The sequence below is a fragment of the Equus caballus genome, chromosome 3 (assembly GCF_041296265.1).
Source record: "Equus caballus isolate H_3958 breed thoroughbred chromosome 3, TB-T2T, whole genome shotgun sequence".
In the NCBI taxonomy this organism is placed as follows: Eukaryota; Metazoa; Chordata; class Mammalia; order Perissodactyla; family Equidae; genus Equus; species Equus caballus.
This window is the reverse complement of record NC_091686.1, coordinates 88,273,319-88,288,810: the sequence shown is the minus strand read 5'-3', so window position 1 is coordinate 88,288,810 and position 15,492 is coordinate 88,273,319. Positions and strand designations below refer to the sequence as shown.

The 15,492-nt window shown below is 35.6% G+C and overlaps 1 protein-coding gene across 4 annotated transcripts in view; it reads right to left on the bottom strand.

Annotated features, from left to right (window-relative positions):
• The window catches only part of GABRA2 (gamma-aminobutyric acid type A receptor subunit alpha2), a 129,837-nt gene that overhangs the window by 14,331 nt on the left and 100,014 nt on the right, over window positions 1–15,492 (bottom strand). The window lies entirely within an intron of this gene.

The window sequence follows — 15,492 nt, the reverse complement described above, 5'->3', positions numbered from 1 at the left end:
ATCGTCAGTACATAATTTCTTTCACAGTGAAGCTTAGAATCTATAGAAAATAAAACAAGCAACTAAAACCAAAACATTGTAAAATGTAAATCATTCCTTCTAAGGAATATTTTACACCTTCGTTGATTTAAAAAATAGTCTAGTTCCTTTCATTGTAAAGCGTTTCTACCAGTTGTTAGGGAACTCACAATGGTTAAGTGAAGAGAAAACAACAATTCAGGAGGTAAGTTGTAATATCAGTAGTCAAAATGTCTACAATTACTTGCTTTATCAGAGATCCAACAGAAGTTTAATTATGTACATAGGGGATACATTAAATGAAAAGAGAATTAAAATGTTAAAGAAACGTTCATTCATATTTTTAAATTTTTTGTATTTTATTTTTTGCTTTTCCCTTAAAGTAGCTGTTTTTCTCATCCACAATAGTTAATAATTAAAAATAGCAATAATTCTATTTAATCATGAGAGAATGCATCTAGGAATACGAAGGTAGTAGTAGGGATAAAAGCTAGAAAAATAAATTCAGTTCATCTGCTGCTCAGTCAATATTACAAAAAACACGTTTACAGAAATGCATTGCGCTTGCATGCATAAACTGAAAGGTTTTAGATTGTGAAGATATTTTCTTCTGAGAATTTGGTACAGGAGAATAACTAAATAAAATACAAGACAGATACACCCACACATACCCACAAACCACAACCATATCCTCATATATATATATATACACACACACAATATAAGCAAGCAAGTGACAAATCAATATATGAAAATGTATTTAACTTTGCTAGCAGTCAAGGAAATACAAACAAAGCGATGAGATGCCTTTTTAAAACAATACCATCAGCAAAACGTTAGCAAAACGTTAAAAGATTGATATTGTCCTGGTGTTGAGGATGACGTGGGGCAATGGACGTCCTCTTTAACAGGAATTACAAATTGGTGTTATATCTAAAACACTTTTGCTTAATCCAAGGTCATAAAGATTTAAACTTATGCTTTCTTCTAAGAATGTTATGTTTTCTTACACTTAGGTCTCTGGTGCATTTTGAGGGTAATTTTTGTGTATGGTGTGAGGTAGGTGGCATCATTCATTCATTTGCATGTGGTTAGCCAGTATTATTTGTTGAAAAGACTTTTCCTTCCCCATTAAATTATCTTAGCACTATTGTTAAAATCAATTGACCATAGATAGATGTGTTTATTTCTGGACTCTCAATTCTGTTGCATTGGTCTATATGTCTGTCCTCATGCAATTTTCACATTGTTTGGATGACTGTAGCTTCAGGGTAAGTTGAAATCCAGAAGCTGGAGTTCTCTGACTTTCTTATTCTTTTTCAAGATTGTTTGGCTATTCAGGGTCCCTCACATTTCCATATGATTTTATGATCATTTTGCCCACTTCTGCAAAAAACATTCATTGGAATTTTGATAGATATTGCATTGAATCTATTGTTTTGGACAGCATTGCCACCATAAATGTATTAAGTCTTCCAATCCCTGAACATGGTATACATATCCATTATAATTATTTTTACATGATTGTATTAATATAAGCTCCATTTACTTAGAGTTTCCTTAATTTCTTTCAGCAATATTTTGTAGTTTTCAGTGTACAAATCTTTCATTTCCTTGGTTAAGTCAAGTCACAGGTATTTTTTACCATTTGGATACTAATGTAAATAGAATTGTTTTCTTAATTTCCTTTTCAGATTGTTCATTGCTAGTATACAGAAACACGATTTTTTTGTGTTCAATTTGTACCCTACAACTTTGCTAAAGGTATTAGCTCTAATAGTTTTTATGTGGTTTACCATAAAAGGTTTTCTATATGTAAGATCATGTCATCTGTGAAAAGAGTTTTACTACTTGCTTTATACGTTGGATTCCTTTTATCTGTTTTTCTTGCTTAATTTCCCTGGCTAAAACTTGCAGTATAATGTTGAATAGAACTGGCAAAAGCAAATGTCCTTGTCTTGTTCCTGATGTTAGGGTTAAAGCTTCTAATCTTTAACTTCTAAATATGATGTTAGCTGTGAACTTTTCTAAGATCCATTTTATCAGGTTGAAGATGTGCTTTTCCATTGCCAGTTTTTCAAGTGTTTTTCTCATGAAAGTTGTTGGATTTTATCTTTCAGTGTCTATTGAGATGATTAAGTGTTTCTTCCATATTCCATAAATATGTTGTATTACATTGATTTACTTTTGCATGTTCAACCAACCTTGCATTCCTGGGATATATCACACCCGGTTATGTTATGTAATTCTTTTTATATGTGGCTGCTTTCAGTTTGCTAGTATTTTGTTGAGAGCATTTGCATCTATATTCACAAGGGATATTGATCTGTAATGGTTTTTTTTCTTTCTGATTTCTTTGTCTTCTTTTGATATCGTGGTCAAATGGCCCCATAGAATAAGTCAAGAAGTTTCCTCATCTACTTTTTCAGAGTTGGAGAAAAAATGGTGTTAATTCTTCTTTAAATATTTGGTAGATTCATCAACAAAGCTATCTGGACTTGGGCCTATCTTGGAGTTTTTTTTCCAACTATTTCATTGAGATCACAATAGTTTATAACATTGTGTAATTTCAGGTGTGCATTCTTATTTATCAATTTCTGTATAGACTGCATTGTGCTCTGCACCACTAGTCTAATTTTTATCCATCAACATACATATGTGCCCCTTTACCCCTTTCACCCACTACCCAGTAACCAATCCCTCTGGTACCACTAATCTCTTCTCTTTATCCACGTGTTTATCTTCCATATATGAGTAAAATCATGCAGTATTTGTCTTTCTCTGTGTGGCTTGGTTCACTAATATTATACCCTGAAGATCCATCCATGTTGTAAATGAGATGATTTTGTCTTTTTTGTGGCTGAATAGTATTCCATTGTATATATATGCCACATCTTCTTTATCCATTCATCTGTAGAAGGGCACATGGGTTGCTTCCATGTTGGCTATTGTGAATAATGCTGCAACTAACATAGAGGTGCATTAATCTCTTTGTATTATTGCTGTCAAGTTCTTTGGATAAATACCCAGTAGTGGCATAGCTGTATGACATGGTATTCCTATTTTTAATCTTTTGAGAAATCTCCACACTGTTTTCCACAGTGACTGCACCAGTTTACATTCCCACTAGCAGTGTATGAGGGTTCCCTTTTCTCCACAACCTCTCCAACATTTGTTATTTTTTGTCTTGGTAATTATAGCCATTTTTTGATCAGATTGTTTGTTTTTTTGTTGTTGAATTGAAGGAGATCTTTATATATTTTGGAAATTAACACCTTGTCAGATACATGATTTGTAAATATTTTCTCCCAGTTGGTGGGTTGTCTTTCTGTTTTGTTCATGGTTTCCTTTGTCTTGCAGAAGCTTTTCAGTTTGATGTAGTTCCATTTGTTAACTTTTTCTTTTTTTTCCCTTGCCTAAGTAGACATTTTATTCAAAAAGATGCTGCTAAGTCCGAAGTCAAAGAGTGCACTGCCTATATTTCCTTCTAGGAGTTTTATGGTTTCAGGTCTTACATTCAAATGTTTAATCATTTTGAATTAATTTTTGTGTACAGTGCAAGACAATGGCCTACTTTCACTCTTTTGCACATGGCCGTCCAGTTTTCCCAACACCATTTATTGAAGAGACTTTCCTGTCTCTATTGTATGCTCTTGGCTCCTTTGTTGTATAAAAACTGCCATAGAGGAGATAGTCCATTTTCTGATAGCTTCTTATCTCCATTAGCCTAAGTAGGTTCCATCTCCTCCTCGTCCCCTTCTGAGTTACTGTTGTCACAAATTATTCTGTTTTGTGTTGTGAGTTTGTGACTAAGTTGAAGATTTATAGTTACTTCTAATGCTTTTTTTCCCTCTACCTTTTAAGGCATAATTAAGTATTTGCTACCCTGTTCTGAAAGAGAGCTGTAGTTTTCTAATTTTTTTCTGTCTATTTATCTCCTTGCTCAAAGCTTTGTAAACCTTTGCCCTTTTGTGTCAGGCATGAGGTCAACCTTGATAAATTCTTGTTGGCATGTCTAGTGATGATGAACTCCCTCACCTTTGGTTTATCTTGGAAAACTTTTATTTCTCCATTGTATTTGAAGGATAGTTTCACCGGATAGAGTATTCTTGGCTGAAAGATTTCGTCTTTCAGTATTTTGAATATATCATTCCATTCTCTCCTATCCTGTTAGATTTCTGCTGAGAAATCTGCTGAAATCCTGATAGGGGTTCCTTCGCAGTTTATTTTCTTCTGTCTTGCTGCCCTTAATATTTTTTCTTTGTCACAACTTTTGCCAGTTTTACTATTAAATGACTTGGAGAAGGTCTTTCAGCATTAATGTCATTAGGAGTGCTATTGGCTTCGTGTATTTGTAAGTCCAGTTCCTTCTACAGGTTTGGGAAGTTCTCAGCTATTATCTTGTGAACAAGCTCTCTGCTCCTTTCTCTCTCTTCTCCCTCTATAATCCTTATGTTGATTTCTTCATTGAGTCAGTTATTTCTCAAACAATTCCTTCATTTTTAAAAAATCTTAGTTCTCTCTCTTCTTTCACCTGAAGTTTCCATATTTCTATTCTCTAAAATCACTATTTTTTTCTCCATAATGTCAGCTCTATTTTTAAGGATTCTAGATTATTTTTTATCTAATTGTGTTCTTCAGATCCAGAATTTCTGCTTGTCTTTTTTATAGTTTCAACCTTTTTGATGAAGTATTTCTTTTTTCTCATTAATTTTATTCCTGAGCTCATTGAATTGTCTTTCTGAGTTTTCTTGTAACTCATTGAGTTTCTTTATGACAGCTACTTTGAATTCTCTATTATTTAGATTCTAAATTTCTGTGACTTCAGGGTTGGATTGTGAAGACTTGTCATTTTGCTTCTGCTCTGAATTGTTGCTGTAGCTTCTCATGGTGCTTGGAACTAATCCTTTCCTGGTGCATCTTGGTAGTATCAGGCCACAGATTCCACCTGCTACTGCTGGGGGGAAGCATGAGCTGTGTTTCCGATCCCACCCCATATGCTGGAAGTTTTGAGGGCATGGTGCACACTCCCACTGGCTGGGAAAGTATCTGCATGTGGGCTCAGGGCTGCCACCACCTCTTTTTACAGTTGCACCAAGGTGTGTTCCCATTTGTTGGGATGCAGCAGTACTATGGGCACTCCTGGTGGCAGAGAAAGCATTTGCATGCACACAGATAGATCTGCTGCCACCTCTTTTTATGGTTGCACCAGCTGCTGTGCTTGGTGGGTGGGCCTTCTTTGCAGGATCCAAGCCTGGGCCACTCATTGGGACCGCAGCAGCATGGTGGGCTCTCCCACTGCTCAGGAAAGCATTCGTGCTTGGGTTCAGGGCTGCCATAACCTCTTCTTACAATCACACCAAGGCACATTCTCACTTGCAGGACCACAGTAGCACTAGGTATGGTCCCAGCCAGAAAAGCATTCATGTGTGCTTGCAGTGCTGCCGGGGAAGGGTTGGGAAGTGCTCACCTCTCTCCACTACTTCCTGGGGGGCCAGTCCATCAACCTTCAGATGTATACCTGCATGGGTCTCTCAGGTGTCCTGTTGTGTTGTGTGAGTATCTTCCAATGGTCAATGAATGTCCATTTAGTTGTAGTTAAAAGAAGGAAAGATAAAGAGAACAGTCTGCTCTGCCATGTTGCTGACATCACTCTTCTTGATTTTTTTGATTACTCACTTCATAGCTTCAGTTATTATCGATTTAATCAGACTCGAGTCAGATTTGGTAATTTTTTGTTTCTAGGAATTGGTCCATTTATTCTAGGTTATATCATTTTTTGGCATACAATTGTTCAAAGAATTTCCCTATAATCTTTTTTTATTTCTGTAAGATCAAGAGTAACATCTCCTCTGTTTTCCTGATTTTTAAATTTTGAGTCTTCTTTTTTTCTTGGTCAGTCTAGCCAAAGCCTCGTCAATTTTGTTGACCTTTAAAAAAACCAACTTACGGTTGTGTGTTGATTGGCTCTAGTATTATTTCTATTCTCTATTCCATTTATTTCTGCTCTAATTTTCATTAATTCCCTTCTTATTGCTGTTATTTTTCTAGTTGCAAGTTGGAAAACTAGGTTAATGATTTGAGATTTTTTAAAATTTGTTTTAGTGTAGGAGTTTACAGCTACAAATTTCTCTCTGAGAACTGCTTATGTGGTATCTCACAAGTTATGGTATGTTGTATTTTCATTTCCACTCATTGTAAAGTATTTTCTAATGTTCCTTATGATTTCTTCTTACAAGTTTCCTATTTAATTCCTACATATTTGTAAATTTTCAACATTTTTTCTGTTATTGATTTCTAATTTCACTCCACTGTGGTCAGAGAACATACGTTGTATGATCTCAATCTTTAAATTTATTGAGACTTGTTTTGTGACCTGATGTATTGTCTTCCTGGTGAATATTCTATGTACACACGAGAAGAATGTGCATTCTGCTTTTATTGAGTAGAGGGCTCTGTAGATGTCTGCTAGGTCTGATTGGCTTGTACTGTTGTTCAAGTCTTCTATTTCCTTGCTGATCTTCTGTCTACTTCTATCCATTATTGAAGATGAGGCTTTGAATTTCTGCAACTAATACTGTTGGACTGTTAATTTCTCCCTTCACTTTTGTCAGTTTATGATTCATGTATTTTTATGCTCTTTTGTTAGGTGCATATATTTTCATAATTGTTATATCTTCTTGATAGATTGACTCTTTTATCATTCTACAATGTCTTTCTTTGTCTCTTGTAACTTTCATTGTTTCAAGATCTATTTTGTCTATTATTAGTGTAGTGAATCAAGCTTTCTTTTGGTTATTGTTTGCATGGAATATCTTTTTCCATCCTTTTACTTTAAACTTATTTTCATCTTTCAATCTAAAGTGAGTTTCTTGTAGACGGTATATAGTTAGATGATGTTTTTGTTTTTGTTTTTTTATCCATTCTGCCAATCCTGAATTTTAATTAGTGAGTTTAATCCATTCCCATATAACATAATCACTGAGAAGTTACTTCTACCATTTTCCTATTTATTTTCTATATGTATTATATCTTTCTGTTGCTCAATTCCTTCACTACTTCCTTCTTTTTTAAGTAAATATTTTATAATGTATCATTTTAATTCCCTTGATGTTTCTTTTACTATACATGTTTGAGTTTTTTTCTTAGTGTTTGGCCTGGGGATTAAAATGTAAAACAATCTAGTTTAAATTAATAAAAACAAAATATCAATGGTATACAAAAACTTTGCTCCTTTATAGCTCCATCCCCCACTTTATGTTATTATCACAAATTACATCTTTACACATTGTGTCTATCAATATAGATGTACAGTTATTGCTTTGTGTAATTGTCTTTCAAATAAGGTAAGAAAAAAGGATTTGCCAACAAAAAAATATGTTTATACTGTATTTTATATTCACCTGTGTAGTTATTTTTACTGTCATTCTTTATTTCTTTCTGTGGATTTGAGTTACTGCTTACTGTCCTTTCAATTCAGCCTAAATCATTCTCTTTAGCATTTCTTATATGGCAGTTCTGCCAATGACAAAAGACACTCAGTTTTTCTTTATCTGGGAACATCTTAATTTTTGAAGGATAGTTTTGATGTATATAGAATTCTTGGTTGACAATCTTTTTCTTTAAACAGTTTGAATATAACATCACACTACCTTCTGGCTTCCATGGTTTCTGATGATTTGTTAGCTGTTTATCATATTGATGGTACTTTTTACATGAGGCATCACTTTTTTCTTGCTGGTTTCAAGATTCTGTCCGTCTTTGTCTTTGCTGTTTGATTCCAATGTGTCTAGTTGTAGATTTCTTGGATTTATTCTGTATCTAGTTTATTGAGCTCTTGGATGTGTTGACTAGTCTTTTTCATTAAGTTTGACAGTTTGGGGCCATTATTTCTTTAAATATTTTTTTTACTTTTCTCTCTCCCCTCTCCTTCTGTGATGACCATTATACATTTATTGACATTCTTGATAATGTACCTTAGGGCTTTTAGGCTCTGATTTTTTGTTCCTCATTTTTTTTTCTTTCTGTTCTTCATACTCACTAATCTTAACCATCCTTTCTCTGTGTTCACTATTTCCTTCTTCTGACCGCTTGAATCTGCTGTTAAGCTCCTCTAGTGAATTTTTAATTTCAGTTATGCTGTTTTTGAACTACAGAATTTCTTTTTGTTTTCTTTTTATAACTTCTATCTATTGCTATTTTCTACTTAGATGTCATTTTTACACTTTCCTTTTATTCTGTAGACATGGTTTCCTTTAGCTCTTCTATTTTATGTAATATAACTTATTTAAAATGTCCATCTACTTATTCTAATACCTGAGCTTCCTTAGGTATAGTTTCTACTGAATCTCTCTCTTTTTTTTTCTGTGAATGGGCTAAACCTTCTTTTTTTATTTGTATGCTTCATATTTTCTGTTGTAAACTGATTATTTTGAATATTGTAATGTGGCAATTCTGAAAATCATATTCTTTCCCTTTCCAGGGTTTGCTGTCAATTGCTGCTTGTTGTATTTGTTGTTTGTTTTGTGACTTTTCTCAACTAATTCTGTAAAGTCTGTATTATGTTTGTTTTGGGCCACTGAAGTCTCTATTTTCTTAGCTTAGTGGTTATCTAATGATTTGATAGTTTTCCTTAAATACCTGGAACCAAAACATTCTCTGTCTTTGCCAAGTGACTCTGTGTGCAGGTTGGGTTATGTCTTCAAGATTCAGCCAGGCAGTTTACAGCTCTGACTTAGCATCCACTTCCTGCATGTGTAGAGCCTCAAGGCCAATCAGAGATTACACCTTAAGATTTCTCAGGTCTTTTCTGAGTATTCACATAGCTTTCTGTATGCATGTGGCCTTCCAGATTCCAAGTAACATGTCAGTGCATTTCAAATTACTTGTGTACAATCAATTCCTCAGCCTCTCATCTCAAATTTTTAGTTAGCTCATTGTTTGCCCCAAATGTTGTCTACTGCTTCAAACAGAAGCAACTAAAACATGTTCCTGTAAACACTTTCAGTGGCATCCCCCAGGTAATGGCTTTGGCACTAGGGGAGTTCTGAGTCAGGTGAAATAAAGACAAGATTTTTGAGAGAGTCTTCCAGGTTGCCACCATACAGATGAAGTGTTGATAATTTTTTTGAATGAGCTCTGTTTTCTTCCCTCTGGTATCAAGAATTCAGGCTATTAATTTCAAGGATACCACTCAGCTAGGGAGTGGGGATGTGACCATGGTAAATTGCAACACCACAAATGTTACTGTTCTTTCAAAAATTCAGCCATTTTTTTCTTCAACGTGTCCCTATGGTTGCTGCATGCCTTTGGTTAATTTCCAAAGTTCTGAAAAAGTTAGCTTTGACACTTTTACCATTTTTATTCAATGCTTTTATGAAGGTATGGGATTTTGGAATTTCTTAAACCATCATTTTTGTTTATGTCACTTTTAACATTTTGAATGGGTCTACCCTGAGACCTGGCAATTCCTCTTCTACATAAGGCAGAACAGTAAAAAATACTAGTTAATAGCATGGCTATGTCCTGAGAAGGCGTTATAGTCAGATTGCCTAGGTTTGAATCCTGGCTCCACTACTTGCTTCCTCTGTGTTTTTAAGCATGTTATTCAACTACTCTCACTACTTTACTCTGCTACAAAGTGGAATTATACACTGTATCTACTGTAGAAGGATGTTTTGAAGGGTAAGTCTGCCCTTAGCACAAAGCCTGGCACACTATATGTATTCAGTAAATGTTAGTTATTTTAATTCTTATTTTTGTTGTTATTACTACTACTATTATCAGAAATCTATCTCACTGAAAAGACAGTAGAAAAATTTACAGTAATAAGTGATACACAAGGCTCTTCACATGAACACTTCTTGTAAAAGTAAAAAAGTGCCAATATTGGCATATTCATTGATTGGAAAATAGTTTAATAAATTGTCGGATACTCAAACTAATAATACCACAACAAATATTACAAAGCATAAAGGAAGACCATGCATTGACTGCAAATATATCTACAATACATTTTGCTTATAAATATTTCATGTTTCAATTTTCAAAAGTATATGCACTTGGATTTGTGTATCAATATAGATATACCTGCATGAACTTGGTAAACAAAAAATCAAAAAGGACGCTGACTTTCTGTTACCACTTTGGGAGAGAAGGTAGTATGTGTTTTGATGGATGAAATAGAAAGTGGATTGTGACTAATTTTTTATTGTTTTACTTCGTATTTTAGCAGAAAAACGTGAAAGGATAAAATCTGTAAGGATACAATCTAAGATGGTAATATGAATTACTTTTGGGAATTAACATTGAAGGGAATACATTTTTTTTAATTTTTCTTTTTTTTCCCCCTGCAGTAAACCTGCTCTGCTTTTGTGTTAAGAAAAAAAATACAAATATTTTTTATCTAAACAAGGGATACTTGATACATTTATCATTTCCAATTCAAGTGTGACTTCTTGGGAACAACTGATGGATACGTGAATGCTAACTAATTTAAAGAAAACCTAGAAAAAAACCACAAGTTCAAATTATGGCAAACCATAAATTCAACTATGATTCTAAGTCTACAGTGCTAGTGTAAAATTAGATCTGGGTCTAGTCATACAAACCAATAAAACGTCATAGCGATTTTAATATGAATCTACTATGAGGCTATTTTTCACCATATTCAAATCTTTTCCTTATCTAAATTTTATTTTCTTTCATTTGATTTTGGAAACTTGATAGTAAAATTGTTAACACTGACTGTAAGTGCCTTCCTCCTTCCCTCCCTCCCTTCCTTTTTTTCTTTTCACCGCAAGGATAAGATTCTCATATGCCAGCTTTTCTACCTGCTAGCTGAGCCTCACCTGGTCTGATTACACTCTAAAAAGAAGAGCTGGGCATTAAATAAAGAGATGCACTCACTTGGAAAGGTCACAAAACCTCCACATGCGCATCTCCCAACAATGGGCATTTTTCTATACCTAGTAGGGTCTCCATAAATGAATGTTCCCACAACATTTCTTTAACACACTCTTTCTTCCCTTGTTGCCTTTGTGTGACCACCATAACTCACCACTTCTTTGCAAGGCTGAAGTTTCTTTTTCAGTAAAATAAAAGACAAGTATCTTAAAGTGCTTTTAATACAAAAATCTTATGTATATATTTGAAATATATGTGATCATTCCTCATACAAAGACAATATCTAACAGATAACTCTCTTATATTCTGGTTTTATTCTATGCAATATTTCTTATTTCAAGGTGTAGGTGAGCAACTCATAGTAATTTCAACTTCATAGTTCATAGTAGCTGAAACTTCAACTCAGAGTAGCTGAGCAAATGGTATCAAAGTAAATGAATGTTAAGTGTTGGGTAAAAATATGCACCGAAAGAAGAAAATCAAATCAGGGGAAGTGATTCGAGCACAGAGACTGACACTGTGGGCGCCACGGCCAGATGCCTGAGTTCTAATCTTGGGACCCTGGGGAAGTTCCCCAGCCTCCCTGTACCAGAGTTTCCTCATTTGTAAAGTGGGGATTAAAAATAGTGTTTTCCCAGAGTGTTGTTATAGTGACCAAACGAGTTACTGCATATAAAGCAGTGTCTCTATTATAAAGATACCGCAGTGAGTGTGTGAAAAAAATATCACCCTGCAAGCAAAGTCAAGACAGATTTAAATCAGAAAAACAAAATAAAATCCTTCTTTAGACCTGTATGCTAATCAAACGTTTGGTGTGAGCGTTTGTAGCTGGAGTGTGCGGTGTAAGTCAGGAAAGAAAAGTCTCAGAAACTCCATGATACAACAGAAATACAAAATTGTTTGATACCACCTGCTGGTTACTGCTAGAAATGGTAGAAATAACAGACATTTGATAACAAAAGGGTTTTTTCCCACTTCAGTCCACTGGGCAAAGCAATAATTCCCCTACTCCAAAAAAAAATAACATTTACAAATACAACATAACTGTACTATAAAAGGTTGCAATTTTATCTCATTTTTAAAGTTGCCATTTTAACTTCTAACTGTACTACCTCTGAGTGATAAAAACATTGTAACTTCTATATATTAGAGACAGAAATTGGAACTTTGATAACATATCTTTGCCACAAAACCTAATTAAACTTGAATTTCACTAATTTAAGATCTGTGAGAATTCAGAAACTATTGATTATGATCTAGAAGAAAATGTTTCAAAGGTTTATTACAGCGTGGACAACACGGTGAGGGATTGCAAATTTTTCTCTTTGCTTACCTGAATATATCATGGGTTTAGTAAATCCAAAACTCATATCCCTTTCCCCAAACTCTTTTCTACCTGAAGTCCTTTACTCAGTGAAAGGCTCCCATTAGCTAAATGAAGCCGCTTTCACATTCCACATTGAAGTTGCAGTGACAGGAATATTTTGTCAGTCTGGGCAATTTGTCAATCTGGGCAACGTACTGTTTCCTCTATCTAGAATCTTTTCCTAAGAGGTAACAACCCATCCTCTTTCTTATTTAGCTAACGCCTATTCCTTCTCTTAATAAATTATTGAGTACCTACGAACTGCTAGATAGTTTTGCAGGCACCAGGAACAAACCAAACAAAATAGCAAAGATTACTGCACCCAAGGAGTGCACATTCTACTAATGCTGCAGTCCCACAGCTGAGTCTGTCCCTTCTGTAGATTTTTGTCCCTAAAGGCACGTATAACTTGGTCCTATGCATACTTCTATCAGATCATGTCCTTTCTGGATTTTCTGTTGGTTTACATGATTGTATACCCAATAAACTATATGGATTAGAGCCTGTTTGTCTTCTTCCCAAAATGTTAAAGGGTGACTAGCAAAGGGTAAGAGGCCACTGAATAATTTTTAAATGAATTAGTAAATATTTATTGAAACTACTCCCCCAATGGTCTGTAATAGATAAGCATTGATTTATTAGGATAATTACAAGAAATATATTCCTTCTTTCATAAAGCAAGCATACATTTAGTTCCCAATTTATGTTGGACACTGTGGAGCTGTGAATGGAATGTAAGCAAAATAACCTGTCTAAGAGATTTTTTTTTTTAAAGAGCATAAAGTAACCTAACATTACAAGTGGGCAAGGTCTACGATGAACCGCAGCCAGGGGATCCATGCAGACCGGGAAACTGGGTTAGGCTCCCTAAAGAAATCGGGAGAAAAGGGAGAGGGGTCACCAGACAAGGGAAGACACTAGACTGAGGAAAGAAGATGCACAGAAGCCCAGAGACGGGGGAAACATGGCTTTTAAGAGGAACAGAGAGATGTCTGCAAGGTGGCAAGGGGAGGGACAAGGGTTTCATGGACAATGAGGCCAGACAGGAAGGCAGGAGCCAGACTATTCAGGGTCTGTTTGACGGTGTCAAGGCGATAAAAGTTCTTGTCAAGAGCAGTGGGAAACCATTATAGAGTTCGTCTGAAACAGGGTAGTGACATGGTCAGTATTTCTTGTTTCAAAGAGATTGCTTTGGTTGCTGTTCCTCTATAGTTAAGGTGGCTATTTCCTTCTCTAGTTTTTCCAACATTTTCTCTTTGTCTTTGGTTTACTGAGTCTGAATACGACACGACCAGGTACGTGTTTTCGTTTTTTATTTTTGTTTTGTATATATCCTTCTTGGTGTTCTCTGAGCTTTCTGGATCTATGTTTCGGTCATTAATATTTGGAAAGTTCTCAGCAACTATTACCCCAAATATTTTTTTCTGCTCTGTTCTCACTTTTTCTTATGATAGTCCAATTATGAGTGTGTTATACTTGTTGAAATTGTAGCACACTTCCCAGATGTTTTGTGCTGTTTTCTTGTTGTTTATTCAATTATTTTTTCCTGCTTGAATTTCAATTTGGGAACTTTCTAATGGTCTATATACAAAGCTCACTGATTCATTCCTCACTGTGCTGAGTTTTTTGATGACCCATGAAAGGCATTCTCCATTTCTGTTACTGGGTTTTTAATTTCTATCCTTCTTTTTGATTCATAGAGTTTCCATCTCTCTGCTTACATTACTGATCTCCCCTTGCATGTCGTTTACTTTTGCCAGTAGAGACATTAACATATTAATTATAGTTATTTAAAAATTCCTTGTCTAATAATGCCAACACCTGCATCATATCTGAGTCTGGTTCTGTTGTTTGTTTTTTCTCTTTCAACTGTGTTTTGGTTTTGGGTTTTTACTTTTCCTTTTGGCATGCCTTCTAATTTTTATCCTCCCTGTTGTATTGAGATAATTGACATACATCACTGATAAGTTTTTCTTGAAAGATGACTCTGTTGATTTGGATAATAGGAACTGAGATAAACAGCCCTTTACTGGAGGCTTCATGTTAATCTGGCCAGAAGCTGGGGTGTGTTTAAGTTTTGCTGTAGCTATGGGTGCCACAGCAGTTAAGTTCCTTTCATGTTATTGCTGTGGCTTCTCTTCTGACTTTGAACTTGCTAACAAACTCCTCCTCCCAAAGAGTCTGTGTCTTCAGCTCTTTCTGCTGTAAGCTACTGCTATTGGACTGGAGCCTTACTGGTGTGGTGGTAAGGTGTACAGGAGGGGGACTGTTCCATAATCTTATGATTAAATCTCAGGCTTCCAGGAGGCTTGTGTCTCAGGCTGTAAACTTCATGAGTGTTTCTCCACTAGTACAACTTTATCCCTCATTATCTTTGCTCCCTTCACTGGCTGCAGCATGCCTAATCTATTTCCTTGAAGCTCTGATCTCTGTTGACAGAGTTTTGTTGCTGCATACGCCCGGAGGTGAGAGAGTAAGGCTGGGGGGCTGGAGTGGGAGGGATGCCCTTCTGTCAGCTGGGATGAGGCTGTAGCTAAGTCCCTGCACTCTTTGCTATGGAGAAGGCTCTGGGTGTATATCAGGATGATTCCTCTTCCTTGCCCCTTTCCCTGCCATAGTCAGGAAGGGATATTTCTCAGATCTTTACCTTGAGAATCTGGTGGGCAAAGCCCATGAGACTGTGGCCTTGAGAATGTCTCCCTCTCACACTAGGACACAGTCTCTACCAGTGTATGGTGCTTCAGCAGCATCTCTTCCAGGTAAAAAAATCCTTAGCTGTGTGTCTCTGAATGTGCCTGCCTCTTCACAGTTTGGGATGGCACTTTTCCTGTCACTGCAATTCTCTTACGAATGCAATAAAAGTCTTTAATTTTCAGTTTGTTCAGCGTTTTCCTGCTATAAGGATGGGAGTGACAACTTGCCAGCTCTTCACATGTCAGCGCTGAAATCTGAAGCTTAGTGCCTCGATTTTAATACATGAGGTTTATAACTTCTCATGTTCTTACTCCAATGTCTATTTATTTTCTTCTTCTGGATTTATGGTTGTGTTCTGGACAGCTGAATTTGATAGATAATCAGAAAAACTGGGTAATACTCAGCAAGAAAATGAATCAATATATAACATAGGCAACCTTCTGGAAGTAAAGAATGAACGGATAGCAGCAGATGACTGAGAGTCAACAAGGCAACTTCACAAATCTCTG